The sequence below is a fragment of the Myxine glutinosa genome, chromosome 2 (assembly GCF_964187855.1).
Source record: "Myxine glutinosa chromosome 2, kmMyxGlut1.1, whole genome shotgun sequence".
In the NCBI taxonomy this organism is placed as follows: Eukaryota; Metazoa; Chordata; class Myxini; order Myxiniformes; family Myxinidae; genus Myxine; species Myxine glutinosa.
The window spans coordinates 117399362-117417363 of NC_136262.1; the positions used below are offsets into that span (position 1 = coordinate 117399362).

The 18002-nt window shown below is 45.4% G+C and overlaps 1 protein-coding gene across 4 annotated transcripts in view; it reads right to left on the reverse strand.

Moving 5' to 3' along the window:
* LOC137421345 (uncharacterized) overlaps positions 1-18002 on the reverse strand; it is a 303203-nt gene that overhangs the window by 258168 nt on the left and 27033 nt on the right. The gene's annotated exons all lie outside the window — the stretch shown is intronic.

The window sequence follows — 18002 nt, forward strand, 5'->3', positions numbered from 1 at the left end:
AACCCTCCGCCCACATTATTACATATATTATACATACTTGAACCAACTTTGATTTAAATATTTTCAGCTATTTTCAAATATCACAGTTTTACCTGGCAAGACCTCTGACCTTTGATGCTGAAATCTACTGAGTTAATCTATGCATCAAAATATATACTGTACTTGTACCAAGTTTGATCAAAATCCCAACACTGGGTCATAAGGTAGCGCAGCAACAGAATTTTTTACTGAACGTGGACTGTGACCTTTGAACACTTGACCCTATAATGTAATCCGTTTATCTTTACATCATTATAATACTTGCACCAAATTTGGCTTAGTTCCCTTCAGCCAGTCTTACGTTATCGCAGTAACAAAAACCTATTACAGACTCTGACCTCTTGATGCCGAAATATAATTAGTTTATCTCAATAATATATACTTAATAATAATAATAATAATAATAATTCATTTATTTTGTATAGCGCTTTTCCAGAAGCCCAAAGGCGCTTTGACAGAGTGGAAAACATAATGCATAACAATACATGAAAACAACAATTGCAAAAAGACAAGAATCAATAGGGAAATATTTAAAGCAAAAGGAGGGAGAAGGAGAAGAGATAGTCAGGGGTTAGATGCTGTGGGTTGAATGTTGAATGCAGTGTTGAACAGGTGGGTCTTTAGTGATGTTTTGAATGTGGTGAGTGAGGAGGAGTCTCTGATGGTGTGAGGTAGTGAGTTCCAGAGGGTGGGAGCAGCGATGGAGAGGGCCCTGTCCCCCCAGGATCTGAATTTGGTCCGGATGGAGGGGGTCAGGAGGTTGGTACCAGCAGAGCGGAGGTTGCGGGTGGGAGTGTGTCTGGAGAGGAGGTCAGCCAGGTAGGATGGGGCCAGGTTATGGAGGGCTTTGTATGTCAAGAGGAGGATTTTGTACTGGATTCTCTGGGGGATGGGGAGCCAGTGAAGCTTGTAAAGGACGGGGGTGATGTGGTCACGGGTCCGGGAATGGGTGAGTAGACGGGCAGCGGAGTTCTGAATGTATTGGAATTTATTGGTGATTGTTGAGGGTGAACCATAGAGGAGGCTATTGCAGTAGTCCAGACGGGAGGTGATGAAGGCGTGGATGAGGGTTTCTGCAGCCGTGGAGGAGAGGGATGAGTGGAGACGGGCAATGTTTTTCAGGTGAAAGAAGGCTGACTTTGTGATCTGTTTAGTGTATTTGTCGAAGGAGAGGGTTTGGTCAAAGATGACGCCAAGATTCCGGATGTGAGGGGAGGTGAATACTGGGATACCGTCGATGTTGAGGGCAAAGTTATGGGTGGATTTTGTGAGCGTTTTTGGGCCAATGATGATTATTTCAGATTCATCACAGTTAAGCTTGAGGAAGTTGCTTTGAAGCCAGGATTTTATTTCAGTGATGCAGTTTGTCAGGATAGAGTGGGTGTCGGTGGAGACGGACTTGGTGGAGATGAAAAGCTGGATGTCATCGGCGAAGCAGTGGAATTGGAGACCATGACGGCGGATTAAGTGACCGAGGGGGGACAGGTAAAGGATGAAGAGGAGGGGGCCAAGAACTGAACCTTGGGGGACACCTTGGGGGAGGGGAGCAGTGGGGGATTTGCAGTTATTGATGGAGATGAACTGGCGTCTGTCAGAGAGGTATGATTTAATCCAAGAGAGGGCAGTGCCGGTAACGTTAAAGGTGGATTCAAGTCGGCTGAGGAGGATGGTGTGATCGATGGTGTCAAAGGCAGCGCTGAGGTCGAGGAGGACGAGAATGTTGAGGTTGCCAGCGTCAGAGGAGAGGAGAAGGTCGTTGGTGATTTTGAGGAGAGCAGTTTCAGTACTGTGGTTGGAGCGGAATCCGGATTGGAATGTTTCATACAGGTTATTGGCAGAGAGATGATGTTTGAGTTGAGTGGCTACAGCGCGTTCCAAAACTTTTGACAGAAAGGGTAGGTTGGAGATGGGTCTGAAGTTGTTTAGGGTGTCAGGGTTTAGACCAGGTTTTTTTTGAATGGGGGTAACAGCAGCAATTTTGAGGGAAGGTGGGACAATGCCTGTAGACAGGGAGGAGTTTAGTGTTGCAATGATAAGTGGAGAGAGAGCAGGGAGGGAGGCCTTGACAAAGCTGGAGGGGATGGGGTCAAGAGTGCAGGTGGCAGTTTTCATTCCTATGAGGAGTTCAGAGAGGTCAGTAGGGGAGATTGGGGAGAACCGAGACAGGGGATTGCAGGACAAGGGGGGGGGGGGGCAGGTGGTTGGAGGGGGAGTGGGTGCGGCGGTCGTCAAGCTGTTGTAGATGTTGTCAATTTTGCATTGGAAGAAAGAGGAAGGAGATGCAGTTGTCTACTGTGAATGACTGGGTGGTGGTGTTCAGGGGGCGGAGGAGTTTGTTTATTGTCAAGAAGAGTGCTTTTGGGTTTCCGGAGCCAGAGTGGATAATTTGAGAGTAGTAGGCTGAGCGGGCGCGGGAGAGGGCATCTTTGTAGTGTTGTAGGTGGTCCTTGTAGGCTTGGGAGTGAACTGTGAGACCCGTTTTATTGCGGAGTCTTTCAAGTTGGCGAGCACGAGTTTTCATCAGGCGGAGTTCAGGGGTAAACCAGGGAGCAGAATGGGTGAAAGAAACTGTTTTGGTTTTTACAGGCGCAAGCTGGTCAAGGCAGGAGGAGAGAGTGTGGTTGTAGTAGCCAGTGAGGTCGGAAGGGGTGTGGAGGTCAATGAAGGGAGAAGTGGACATTTTTTCAGAGAGGGTGGATGAGAATGAGGTAGGTGAAAGAGCGTTTAGCTTACGGAAGGTGATAGTGCGATAACGTCTTGGTGTTGGGGCGGGGATGTTGATGGTCAGAGTGATGGCTAAGTGGTCAGAGAGGGTGAGGTCGGAGCCAGAGAGATGGTGCAAATTTAATCCAGTGGAGCAGACAAGGTCCAAAATGTGACCACGGATATGGGTAGGAAAGTCGACATGTTGAGTGAGGTTAAAGCAGGTGAGTAAATCAGTGAAGTCAGTGGTTATTGTGGAGTCAGTGGAGTCCATGTGGATATTGAAATCACCAAGGAGGAGGATTGAGGGGGAGAGGGAACATAGCTGGGTCAGAAAGTAGGAGAAGTCAGACAGGAATGATGGGTGTGGTTTGGGAGGGCGGTAGACGACAGCCATGACTGACTGCGTGCGACCAGAGAGTTTAAAAGCCAGGTGTTCAAATGATGGAGCAGATGAGATGGAGATGAGGTTGGTCTTGATGTCTTGACGGTGGATAACAGCAATTCCACCACCTCGGCCCTCTGAGCGTGGTTTATTGACGTAGGAATATCCATTGGGTGTGGTGAGGTTGAGTGTGTAGTAGTCCAGAGGTTGTTGCCAGGTTTCGGTGAGACAGAGAAAGTCCACTTTGTTATCCAGGATGTATTCGTTCAGGATGAGGCATTTGTTGTTGAGGTTGATACTTATACCAGCATCATACATGTATGTATGTATGTATGTATGTATGTATGTATGTATGTATAATATATATATATACGTATATATGTTGTTACGGATTCGTCACTTCCGTCGTGGTTTTCATTCACTGTAAGCACTTTTGGTTCCATGTACTATTATTATCGTTTAAGTGAAATGGAGATAACTGTTTTCAAAAGGTAAAAAAAATTAGTGTTTTAATAGAAACCGGAAACCGGATCGGGGGGAAAACCGGAAGAAGAAGAGGAAGAAAAGTGGAGCAACTGAGGTCGGGAAGAAAAGCCGAGCTGCTTTGAGGTCTCGAGGAGACGCTGGCGAACGGGGGTCAAGAGCGAACTTTGGGTTTCCTGGGAAAGGGATTCCTGTGACAGAGTGGTTATCGCTGTGACAGATAAACCTGCGTGACAGGTTTTGCGGTTGATTCCGAAGAGAATCGTTGTTGGAGTGCAGGAACACCTTCATTACGGGTCCATCGGCCATTTTGCCTCGCTCCCGCCAATTTCGCATCGCTCCAGCCATTTCACCGCACCCAGTCGTTAACCTGGTTTGCGTGTGTAATGTGGATTTCGAGTGGGAATTTGCGGTTCGCATAGTAACATACATATATATATATTTATACACATACATATACACATACATATATACAAATACATATATATATTTATATATATATATATATATATATATATATATATATATATATATATATATATATATATATATATATATATATATATATCGCATAGTAACTGTTATATATATATATATATATCGCATAGTAACTGTTATATATATATATATATATCGCATAGTAACTGTTATATATATATAATTATATATATATATATATATATATATATATATATATATATATATGTATATATATATATATACCAGTTACTATACGATTTCATACCATCAGTGGTGAACCGCCATTAAGGTATCCCATCCAGCTATGCTGTACCTTAATGGGAGCGATAAGTACCATCTGCCACATGGCACATTATCTCTGGTATCCACTCATTATATGGAATCGCCTGGATGCAGCCGGGAGCAACCAAGCCAAATATATCTTCAGTTCTCCTGCTTTCAATGAGCGCACGTAATGACGTCACTGCCATGCACATACGCTCTGCCTGTCAAGCTCTCAAGAGAACCCTCCGACAGAGCAGAATTTTGATCTTAGGTCAGATACTGTCATAAGTGTATGTAAAACGCACAGCTACGGACCTGGTTTCGCCCTTTTGGGGCTCATCAGGGCAACGCAGTGAGTCCCGCATACACTTATGACTCTGAAAACCTTTCGGTTATATACCAGGTACGATGCGATTTCATACCATTTCATACCATTTAACACCATGCAAACAAGACACGACAAATGACATGCAACAATAATAAATTTCATGAAGGAAATCAATGAGATAAAAATGAAAGGTGAGGTAAAACTACAATTCTGACTGTGAGGGACCCTCCACGCAGACACAAAAACAGACGGGGGAGAGATGATGGAAATAAACAAACAGGGGTAAATGCAGACAAAAAGCGTTACGCCTCGGTCCCCCGTCGGTGAAGTGATGTGAGTTGACAAAGTGGAAGATGCAAGGAGGCCATCTTGGATTTTGACGTGGCGACCCAATTTTCAATAGCGTTCTTTCTTATGCGTAGATACACCCACACACCAGATTAGAAGTTAGTAGTTCGTTTATTTTTCAAGATATTTCGCTCACAAGGTTCAGACATATATATGGTGGCGGTCATCTTGGATTTTGACGTGGCGACCCAATTTTCAATAGGGTTCTTCCTTATGCCTCGGTACACCCACACACCAGATTCGAAGTTGGTACTTCGCTTATTTTTCAAGATATTTCGCTCACAAGGTTCAGGCATATATATGGTGGTGGCCATCTTGGATTTTAACGTGGCGACCCAATTTTCAATACCGTTCTTTCTTATGCCTAGATACACCCACACACGAGATTAGAAGTTGGTACTTCACTTATTTTTCAAGACATTCCGCTCACAAGGTTCGGACATACATGGCGGCAGCCATCTTGGATTTTGACGTGGCGACCGAATTTTCAATAGCGTTCTTCCTTATGCCGAGATACACCCACACACCAGATTAGAAGTTGGTACTTCGCTTATTTTTCAAGATATTTCGCTCACAAGGTTCAGACATATATATGGGGGCTGCCATCTTGGATTTTGACGTGGCGACCGAATTTTCAATAGCGTTCTTCCTTATGCCGAGATACACCCACACACCAGATTAGAAGTTGGTACTTCGCTTATTTTTCAAGGTATTCCGCTCACAAGGTTCAGACATACATGGCGTCAGATATACATGGTGGCGGCCATCTTGGATTTTGACGTGGGTTGCACCCACACACCAAATTAGAATTTGGTCCTTCGCTTACGCACGCACGGACGGACACACGGACGGAGGGGAAAACCATAATCCCCCTTTCGCTCCGCAGTGCGACGGGGGACAACAATGCTCTTTTTTATAATCGACCGACACTCAGCTTGCTTCCCGAGGTTGTTGAAAGACGTCAGCAGTATGAGGTGGCCCAACGCTGCTCACGTGGGAAGCGCCCCGTCAATGGCGTCGAAAACGCCCAGGTGTGGGCAAACAGTCAAGCGGCCTTCTTTGTTCCCGCCGCCAAGCGAGACACGGCTTCCAACTCCTCCTAAAAGCACCACAGCCAACAACACCTCCCCATCTGACTTTGCAAAATTTCACAGGAGCTCAAAAAGCCCTCCTCAAAACCTCCACACGAGCCACCCGAGACAAACGCGTCACCCGAGACAAACGCGTCTGCCCAATCAAAAAGTCAGAACGAGAGGAGAGAGACAGATTCTTCTTCCTAGCTCGAACCTTCTTGCTCTGACGTCACACCGACCAATCGCTGAGCTCTCTTGAAACACGCCACGTCGTCTTGACCAATGACCAACTTCGGCACATGGCCTTTTTCCTTGCTCGATTGGAGGGGGGGGGGGGGGGTTAATTGTCCATTACGTGAAGGTTCGGCTCTGCTCGGGAATGGTGTCGGTTAATGGACAATTGTTGTTGTTGGTTACGGGGTTTTGCATGGTGGCCTGGTAGTTGTAAAAACATATAGGGGAAAACCACAGTAGGCAACCACATACTGGGAGAATTACCCTTAGACCCTACTGTTACGTGCTCCTCCCCGACCCCCTAGTCACGGTGTACCTCCGAGCCCCGAGAGGAGTCACGGCAGAAAAATGTGTTATTCTGTATGTCAAAGATCAAGGGAGAAGCCACCCCAATTGTTACCCACAAACAAATATTGTATTAAGATCACACAAGAATAACAGTACAACAATAATAGTATTCAAAAGTACAATCAATATGTCATATGATGGTACCATCAGTTTTGTAATATTTAACTCACTGTGCTCCAAGTGAGTGAAACACGAACATTCCCCAATGTCTCTTATTCCCGGCTTCGAGACGAAATTGATTCGCTCCAGCGATCGCCAGAACGAGGTCCAATCGAGACCAGAATCCCGTGCGGCTGGCAAATACAGTCACACAGCCGAAGCTGCACAAAGGCGCCTGGGAAATCCAAAGGCGCCCTACAGGCGACGGAGAGATCACACCCTCGGGTATGGACGAATTAACCTTCAAAAAGCCACGTCACACACACGCCCCAGATCGACGTCTGAATGCCGTGGAGATAGTCGAAAAGAGACAAAACTGCGAGCGAAGCACAAGTCCTGCGCGAGTCAAAATGGCCAACGACCCATTCTCGTGGTGCACGGCACGGCGATGATTCTCTCCTGTTCGATAGCAAAACCTGACACGCAGGTTGACCGGTCACAGCGATGACAACTCTGTCGTAGGAATCACTTTCCCGGAACCCCGAAAGTTCGCTAGTGACTCTGGCTCGCCAACGTTCGCTTCAGAACCCGGAGCAACTCGGCTTTCTTGTCCGACTCATTCGCTCCGCCCTCTTTCTCCTCTTCTTCCTCCTCGTCGTCGTCCGGTTCCCGATCCAGGTTCCTGTTTCTTTTAACATTAACTTTTTTACCTTTTGAAAACAGTTCCTGGACAATAAACCTTTTGAAAACAATAATAGTACATGGAATCAGAAATATTTACAGTGGATGCAAACAACCACAACGGAAATGACGAATCCATAACACTTCCCCCCCTCAAGAAAGAAAGTTTGAACATAGTGAAAACTTTCTTTGTAGGCAAAACTCTCCCAACAAACAAAAGTACTCTCACACCCAAATCATCAATTCTCGTGAGCAACGATATAATCAATATTTCCCAAAAATAAAGCAACAAAACTTCAAACAACCTACAGAGATTTCCAAAGTTAGTTCACTCTGGACAAAGCATCAGCAACGACATTGGTCCTGCCCTTTACATGCTCAATTTCCAAGTTGAACTCCTGCAAAGCCAAACTCCATCTCATCAACCTCTGATTTTATTTTTCATTTTTTGAACGAGGGTTAAGGGGTTGTGATCAAAAATCCAAAGTCAAGCAAATCTATAGCACTTTTTTTAGGGAGGCCGAGCTGAGAGCCAGGTTTCATGGTGGTTGGGTGGTGAGGCCTGGAAGTATTCACTACATGGACGCCTTTAGGAACGTGGAGTTCACGGTTAATCCGTATAGGAATCTTGGCTCGGCTGCACCGCAGCATTCAGTGCTTCAACTCTTCCTAACTTTCATAATAATCAAGATTGGAGCGCTTGACGCTGTAGTCACGTGAATAGCGGTCTCCTTCTCGGCCACTACCCTGATAACCATCCCTTCGGGATCTGCCGTAACTCTGGGAGCCTCCATAGTGATCTCGACTGCGGCCACCACCAAAACTACTACTCCCACCCCGGGAGCCATAGCCACTCCTGAAGCTACCTCCACGTTTTCCCCCTCTGTAGCCCCCTCGACGCCCATGGCCTGCCTTCTCTACTAATAAGGTCCGACCATCCAAATCCTTGCCATTCAAATCCTTTTCTGCATCTTTGGCATCCTTTGTGTTTTCAAACGTGACAAAGCCAAACCCTCTTGACTTTTGCGTCTCCCTGTCTTTTATCAGCCGCACTTCCAAGAGTGGTCCAATGTCCATATTGGCCGAGGATAGAGTCGAGAACAACTTCCCTTGTTTTGAAGTTCAGTCCACCTACAAAGAGCTTGCCAACATTGCCTCGATCCATGACTTGTGTGTGCTGACACTTAGTTTTTGGGTACTTGAAAAGACGTGCCTGTGCAAAGCATGACGTCAGTACCTTCCTCTTCTCTTCAGAGCGCTTCCTTCCCATAGCACGAGTCGCGGCACAGGATGGAAAGATACCCGGAATCTTCTGCTCTAACTGTGCAGTGTTATTTTCCATGCTAGGCTTTTCAACAAACATCGGGTTACCAGAAATTTGACCACTGGCCAAATCATTCCCGATAACAAAAGATATTCCCTCTACACTCTACAGGTAGAGTGGCTTGTAACCCTACGGTGACCGGTCCTGACACCAAATCAGACTTCAAATGGATGACATGAAGTGGGGCTTTAACACAGCCACCAACCCCCTGTAAAAGAACACTAACACCAGTTGCCGTCTTCTCTGACAATGGCAAAATGCCCTCAAGCATCAAAGAATTGATGTGCTCCTGTGTCCCTCAATACCCTAACAGGTCTCTGGTTAGTCAAGTCTCCATTCAGTGACACAAACCCCTCTGAAATAAAAGGTTTGTAACCCTCTTGAGCAAGGTCATTCTGTGATGCCGTAACTTTGGCATGGGAACCTTCACAAGGCACTGTCCTCCAAGGACGATTTCTCGCATTTGCCAATGCATTCGGAGTTGTACTAATCTGACTCCGCTCCTGATTTTTCCTTTCCAGGACATAACATTGGGACATCAAATGTCCAGGTTTCTTGCAAAAAGCGCAAGTAGGCCCGGCGGTAAAACTCGTGGCCTGCCTCGAGCCCCCCGGAAGATAAGTCTATCTTGGAACTGTAGTCTTCTGATCCCTAAAAGTCGCGGTATCAGAGTTGTCCTCATAGTCATCTCTAGGCCGCCCCCATGAATATTCGTTCTCCGCACCGGATGTACCATAACTCCCCTGGCGAACTCTAGGCGGGAAGTTAGGTTTGTGGAACCCCATCCTGTGTGTCAAGGCATAGTCATCGGCCACGGTTGCTGCCTCATACAACTCTGGTACCTTCTTTTCCTCCAGATATACTTTAATGTCCTCGTGGACACACTGTTTGAATTCCTCCACCAAGATCAATTGTCGCAACCGTTCGAAGTCTTTCCCAATCCCTTTCGAATCACACCACCAATCAAACATGGTTTCCTTCATTCTGGCAAACTCCACATCGGTCTCACTCTCCCTCTTCCTGGCATTCCGGAATTTTTGCCAGTAAGCTTCAGGGACCAATTCATAGGCTTTGAGAATGGCTTTCTTCACTTCCTCATAATCTGTACATTTGTCAATCGGTAAAGCCGAAAATATATCTTGAGCTTTACCCACCAGAACACTTTGCACTAACATAGTCCAGGACCCCACAGGCCGTTTTAGCATTTGAGCCACTTTCTCAAAATGTAAAAAAAAAAAAACTTGGCTACCTCCTTTTCATTGAAGGGTGGAACCAGCCTCACATGCCTACTAACATCCCAGGTGTTCTGACTATTTGTCGAACCAGCCGGCATGGATATGACTTCTCTCCGTTCTCCCCTTAATTCCAGCTCCTTGAGTTTAACTTCCTTCTGATACTCCATGTCACGTTCCTTTAACTCCCTTTCGTCTGTCCTTTCCTCTGCTCTTTCCTTTTCTCTTCTTTCTTCGAGTTCCCTTTCAGTTCTCCTTTCCTCTGCTCTTCTCTCCTCGGCTTCTCGTTCCTGTTCTACTCTTTTTTCCTCGAGCTCTCTTTCAGCTCTCCTTTCCTCTGCTCTTCTCTCCTCGGATTTCCATTCCAACTCTTTTAACCTTTCCTGGCTCTGCAGTTGCATCTCCATTTTCCAGAGCTCCACATCTTCTTTTTCCTCGGGTAACCAATCCAAGGCTACCTCTGTCCATGTTCCCTGGCCCACCAGAGATTCTACCACCAATATCTGCATCTCTGCTTTCTTCATATGAGCTCGGACCTCCAAGTTCAAATGTTTGGCCAATCTCAAGAGTTCCGATGTTTTTAACGCTAGGAACTGTGCCTCATTAGGGGACGTCGTAAACCTTTCTGCGTCAAACACCATGGTGACTATTAGTTAGCACCTGTTAACCCTCACACAAAAATTTCCAAATTTCTTGAAAAATTTGGGAATGTTAGAAAAATTCCAAATTTGGGAATTCTAGGAATGTTAGGGAATTCTATCCCGGACGAATGTTATCAGGGAATTTAATCCTGGACGAAGACCCAATTTCGAGCCCCCGAGCCAATTGGACGAGCCGCCAATTTCTGTTACGTGCTCCTCCCCGACCCCCTGGTCACGGTGTACCTCCGAGCCCCGAGAGGAGTCACAGCAGAAAAATGTGTTATTCTGTATGTCAAAGATCAAGGGAGAAGCCACCCCAATTGTTACTCACAAACAAATATTGTATTAAGATCACACAAGAATAACAGTACAACAATAATAGTATTCAAAAGTACAATCAATATGTCCTATGATGGTACCATCAGTTTTGTAATATTTAACTCACTGTGCTCCAAGTGAGTAAAACACGAACATTCCCCAATGTCTCTTATTCCCGGCTTCGAGACGAAACTGATTCGCTCCAGCGATCGCCAGAACGAGGTCCAATCGAGACCAGAATCCCGTGCGGCTGGCAAATACAGTCACACAGCCGAAGCTGCACAAAGGCACCCTCAAGATGCCTGGGAAATCCAAAGGCGCCCCACAGGCAACTGAGAGATCACACCCTCGGGTATGGACGAATTAACCTTCAAAAAGCCACGTCACACACACGCCCCAGATCGACGTCTGAATGCGGTGGAGATGGTGGAAAAGAGACGAAACCGCGAGCTAAGCACAAGTCCTGCGCGAGTCAAAATGGCCGACGACCCGGTCTCGTGGCACACGGCACGGCGATGATTCTCTCCTGAATCGATCGCAAAACCTGACACGCAGGTTGACCGGTCACAGCGATGACAACTCTGTCGTAGGAATCCCTTTCCCGGAACCCCGAAAGTTCGCTAGTGACTCTGGCTCGCCAACGTTCACTTCAGAACCCGGAGAAACTTGGCTTTCTTGTCCGACTCATTCGCTCCGCCCTCTTTCTCCTCTTCTTCCTCCTCCTCCTCGTCATCCGGTTCCCGATCCGGCTTCCTGTGTCTTTTAACATTAACTTTTTTACCTTTTGAAAACAGTTCCTGGACAATAAACGTTTTGAAAACAATAATAGTACATGGAATCAGAAATATTTACAGTGGATGCAAACCACCACAACGGAAGTGACAAATCCGTAACACTACCTAATTAACATACCGCCCCCCGTGTGGTGACACGTAAACAATCTTAAGCTCACAGTTTCCCTGCTTATGTACATCAAAATGTCTCCTACACGTCCAAGGACCATGCTAATACTACACAGCCCTATCTCCCCTATGGTATGCCATCACCTACCCCCACAAACGTAACTATATATATATATATATATATATATATATATATACACTACCAGTCAAAAGTTTTAGAACACCTCAATTTTCCCAGTTTTTTTGAAATTTCTGCAGTTTAATGTCTCAATGTACTCTGAAATTAAGTGCACAACAAATAAACAATTGGAGATAAAAAAGAAATCATGGAATCATTTTGTTTAACAAAATTTAATTTCAATTTTTGACTAAGCAAAGTAGCCACCTTTTGCAGATATAACCGCCGAACACACTCAAGCATTCTTTCTACAATGGAAATCAAATATTGTTCGGGAAGTTCTTCCCAACACTGTTGCAGAAGTTCCAACAAATGTGTTGCACTTGTAGGTTGCTTTGCTTTCACCCTTCTGTCCAGTTCATCCCAAACCAGCTCGATGGGGTTTAAGTCTAGAGACTGTGCTGGCCATTCCATGATTTGAAGCCTACCGTCTTGTTCTTTACCTTGAAGGTAGTTTTGACATAGTCTGGAGGTGTGTTTAGGGTCATTATCTTGCTGTAGGATGAACCCCTGACCAACTCGGAGAATACCAGAGGGTATTGCATGGTGCTGCAAAATGCTGTGGTAGCCCTTTTGGTTCAGGGTGCCAGTCACTCTGTGCAAGTCGCCAACTCTGGATCCAGCAAAAGAGCCCCAGACCATCACGCTTCCTCCACCATGTTTGACAGTTGGTGTCACACACTGAGGAACCATCCTTTCGCCTACTCGACGGCGTACAAAAACCCTGCGTGATAAACCAAAGATTTCAAATTTAGATTCATCGGTCCAGAAGACCTTCTTCCAGTCTTCAGTAGTCCACTGGTGGTGCTTCATGGCCCAGGCAAGCCTGTTTTTCTTATTTTGCCATCTTAGCAATGGCTTTCTTACTGCCACTCGACCTGTCAAACCTGCAGCGAGAAGTCTTCTCTTCACAGTTGAAACAGAGTCTTGCTTACTTCGACCAGTGTTGAGCTGTGTTTGAGGCTGTTGTCCTGTGAGCTGCCTATCACGCAAGCTGTTGACTCTCAGAAACTTGTCTTCTGTTCTGTTGTGGCTTTGGGTCTGCCAGACCTCTTCCTTTCAGAGTTTCCTCCAGTTTCCAATATACTACTTCCTGCAGTGCAATATCGTCCAAATAATACTTCAGAGGGTGTAATAACAGTCTGTTCCAATACTGCTTTTATACAGACAGGGGGTTTGTAATCAAGTAATCAGCAGAGGTTGGGACACCTGAAGGAATTGTTTGCATCAACTTTCAACGCTTAATTTACTTACATTGCTGCAGAACAGCTGTAAGTTGTTAACCCATTACTTGTTCCCTGAAGAAGGCCTTTTTTTTTTTTTTTTACAATATAACTGCAATTTACATTATTTTACCGTTTTTGCTAACCCTAAACTTTCTTTTTTTTACCTCGAGCAGTTTACTGCTTACCTTTGTACCATTTGAGGTTATTCACTGGACATTAAACTGCGTAAATTTCAATAAAAACTGGAAAAATTGAGGTGTTCTAAAACTTTTGACTGGAAGTGTATATACAGACTTGGCATTTAAAATGGAATATTTTTTTTTTCTTGACTTGGGTTTACTTTCTTAACTCAGTATATCAATCTGGTGAGTTTCTTTTACACTTTGGTGATTTATTTGTTAAAAGAACCATGTCACTGATTGTCTGTCGCAGCAAGAAGTCAACAACAGGATTATATCACAGGTGGCATGGCAAAATGTACGGACAGGTGCATTTGATGATTGGCTTCACAGTCGGGTATACAAGGGTTGTTGCGTTCTGTATTAGTGGAAAACAACTGCTGCACGTCTCCAAAAGTTATTTCCGCTTCCTCTGGAGATGGTCCATCAACTCGACAATGCTGTTTGCCATGGAGTGGTGGCTTTACGAAATTATGGCATGAAACAGCGTGCTATTGCTCGGCAGTATGGCATCACTCAAGGTCAGGTGTCAAAGATCCTGAAACGAAATGCTCTGAGGGGAGTCCCTACACCAATACCGAGGCAAGCACGTCCCCGCAGAACCACAAGGAGGGATGATCGCCAGCTGCACCGGTTAGTCTGCAATGGCCGTACCAAGTCAGCTAATCGGCTTCGGGCTGAGTGGCAGCAACTGACAAATGTGCCTGTATCCAGAAGGCTAGTCACCCAACGACTGGTTCAAGCAGGCTATCGTGCCAGGCGTCCCCTGAGAAAGCCACGCCTCACCAGACAACACCGCCAGCGCCGATTGCAGTGGGCCAGAGAGCACAGTCAATGGCAGCCAGGACACTGGAATCATGTGATCTTCAGTGACGAGTCTAGATTTCTGGTCTATCGTCAAGATGGCCGCGTCCGAGTGCGCAGACAAGTGCATGAAGCCTACAACAAAGATTGTATAGTGCCAAGAGTCCAAGCTGGAGGTGGTGGGGTGACCGTTTGGGCTGCTTTTCATGCAGGGGGCAAAACTGACCTGGTTGTTCTGAATGGAAACCTGAACCAGTTCAAGTACAGGGCCATTCTGGAAGAAACATTGCTTCCATTTGCTCGTACAGCCTTTCAAGGAAACTTTGCCTTCCAAGATGACAATGCACGGCCTCATTGTGCTCGCATGATCCAACACTTTCTTGCTGACCGTGGTGTAGAGCATATTGAGTGGCCTGCCATGTCCCCGGATATGAATCCGATAGAGAACTTGTGGGCAGAATTAACGCGTCAAATCGACCCCTTGGACCAGCAGCCGACCTCTGTGCGTGAATTGCAGCAGGCTATTGTCACTGCATGGCAAGCGATTCCTGTCCAAACCTTGGCAAATCTCGTGAACAGCATGCCTCAACGTGTACTTGCTCTCCTGAATGCTCGTGGGGGTTACACGAAGTACTGAACTGTAATTTTACTGTCCGTAATCCCAGTCGTAATTTAACTTTTGTTTTTGTTAAAAAAAATTTTGGCTAATGTGCAAAATAAAGAGATACTTCTGGAAAACGTACAGAAGTTTAACACAGTACTGTCCATGAATTGAGTTCGATATCAGTTTACATCACTTTCAAGGATCAATTTATTTGATCATGTACATATATGTATATGATATGTATATGATATATATACATATATATACATATATGTATGTATATATATATATATATATATATATATATATATATATATATATATATATATATATATATACATACATATATATATATATATATATATACATATATATACATACATATATATATATATATATATATATATATACATACATACATATATATATATACATACATATATACTCAGAGGCAAAAGTTATTGTGACATGGAATTTTTTCATTGTTAATCTTGTGAATGAATTTTTGGATTTGAACCAGAGAAAGAGTGTGTTAAAATGGTCGAAGAAACGCAACCAAGCAGTTGTTGTTCGAATTGTACGAGATTTGCAAGAAGCATGACATATTCGAGAAAAATGGCCAGCAATGTTCACTTTAAAAGGCCAGACAACCAGACGCTGATCATTTCCACTCAATGCAGTCTTAAGAAGTGCAGAAGTCAGAAAAACACCTCCATTCATCGTTCTGGAACAAGTTCGACATGCCACGCCTCGGGGAATGGTTCTTAATCAGAACAATGTTAATGTGTTACCCCGGATCCTGGATCCTGGACCCTGGATGTTACCCTGCAAGATCCCCTGATTTGTCACCCATTGAACACGTCTGGGATGAAATGGAGCGACGTTTACGACGTCATCCGAATCCTCCAACAACGCTGCAGGAACTCCGCCAAATCCTTCCTCGGATATGGAATGATCTTCCCCAGGACTTTCATCGACGTGTCGTGGCCTCAATGAGGCGAAGGTGCCAGGCCTGCATCAATGCACACAAGGTGGACACACTCGCTACTGACCGTGTGAACTTGCTTGTGAACCCCCTCTTGTGTTGTGGCTCATTTGCATATGCCAGGTGCGCTGTTCTTATGGACTGTTGATCGTTACCATACCTTGAAACATTTGTCTTTCCATGTAATAACATTTCATTCGCGGAAGTAAAAGTTTAACACTGATTCTGTTTGTTGTTTGTGTGTCACAATAACTTTTGCCTTTGAGTATATATATATATATACATATATATATATATATACAGTGAAACCTTGACTTACGAGTTTAATTCCTTCTGTGACCGAGCTCGTAACTCAATTTGCTCGTTTCTCAAATTAAATTTCCCCATTAAAATGCATTGAAATGCTATTAATCCGTTCCAGCCCGCCAAAAACCACACCAATTTTTTTTTTAATATACAGTATATATAAAAATATCTCGCGCTTTATATTTCACCTGTATGCAGCATACAAGTTGGCAGGATGGCCTGGACTGGAGGTAGGCACACTTGACTCTAAACTGTCCAGCCTGGGTTTGAATCCCGACCCAGCTATAACCTGTCATGGGTGAATCACAGGCAGGGTGATTCATCAATGTGTGTACCGCTAAACTGGGCGCCCCGTTTGCGTCCCATTAGTTGTTGGATGTTAAGGATCTCACCGTGTTTTCCACAAAGAGAAGGCGAGCTATCGCCGGCACTCTGAACAAGTTGTGGCCTGGCATGCTCTTCTCCTCTGCCGTTAGAATACGTCCTCCTCGGCATCTTTTTCCAGAAGAGCCCTGTCTCGTCACAGTTGAAGATTTGCTGGGGGATGTATCGTTCGGCTTCTATCAGTTCGGCAAAAGTTATAATAAAATCTTCAGCTGCCTTCACATCCGAGCTTGCTGCCTCACCATGCCCGACGACGGAGTGAATGCCGGTCCTCTTCTTAAAATTATCAAACCATCCCCGACTGGCTTTGAATGACTTCCGATGCCTTGTCCGTTGATGTTCCCGCCGCCTGCTGCACCAAATCCCCGTAAATGTCTCGGGCCTTCTCACACATGATGTTCTCGGTCACGGTATCTCCTGCGAGCTGCTTCTCCGTCAACCACACAAACAACAACTTCTCCATCTCTTCATGGATAGAGGTCCGGAGCTTTGAAATAATCGTAACGCCCTTGGCTGGCGTTAGAGCCTTTATCGACTCCTTCTGCTTCAAAATCGTACATATCGTAGAAGTACTACGATCGTACTGCCTCACCAAGTCGACAACACGCACACCTCGCTCATGTTTTTCGACGATTGCGTGTTTTATATCCAAGCACATCATCCTCTTCTTCTTCTCAGTACTGCCCTTGGCACTCAATTTCTTAGGACCCATGGTTAAAACTAAGAAATTTTCCAAAATAACCAAAATGCGAAAACAAAGCAGCAGCTATATACGGCAGAGATGCTTGCACGGCAAGATAACCACGTGACCTGAACCCACCTGGTGGCGGGTGGCGTAAGCTCCAAAATAACCAAAATGCGAAAACAAAGCAGCAGCGATATACGGCAGAGATGCTTGCACGGCAAGATAACCACGTGACCGGAACCCACCTGGTGGCGGGTGGCGTAAGCTCCAAAATAACCAAAATGCGAAAACAAAGCAGCAGCGATATACGGCAGAGATGCTTGCACGGCAAGATAACCACGTGACCGGAACCCACCTGGTGGCGGGTGGCGTAAGCTCCAAAATAACCAAAATGCGAAAACAAAGCAGCAGCGATATACGGCAGAGATGCTTGCACGGCAAGATAACCACGTGACCTGAACCCACCTGGTGGCGGGTGGCGTAAGCTCCAAAATAACCAAAATGCGAAAACAAAGCAGCAGCGATATACGGCAGAGATGCTTGCACGGCAAGATAACCACGTGACCGGAACCCACCTGGTGGCGGGTGGCGTAAGCTCCAAAATAACCAAAATGCGAAAACAAAGCAGCAGCGATATACGGCAGAGATGCTTGCACGGCAAGATAACCACGTGACCGGAACCCACCTGGTGGCAGGTGGCGTAAGCTCCAAAATAACCAAAATGCGAAAACAAAGCAGCAGCGATATACGGCAGAGATGCTTGCACGGC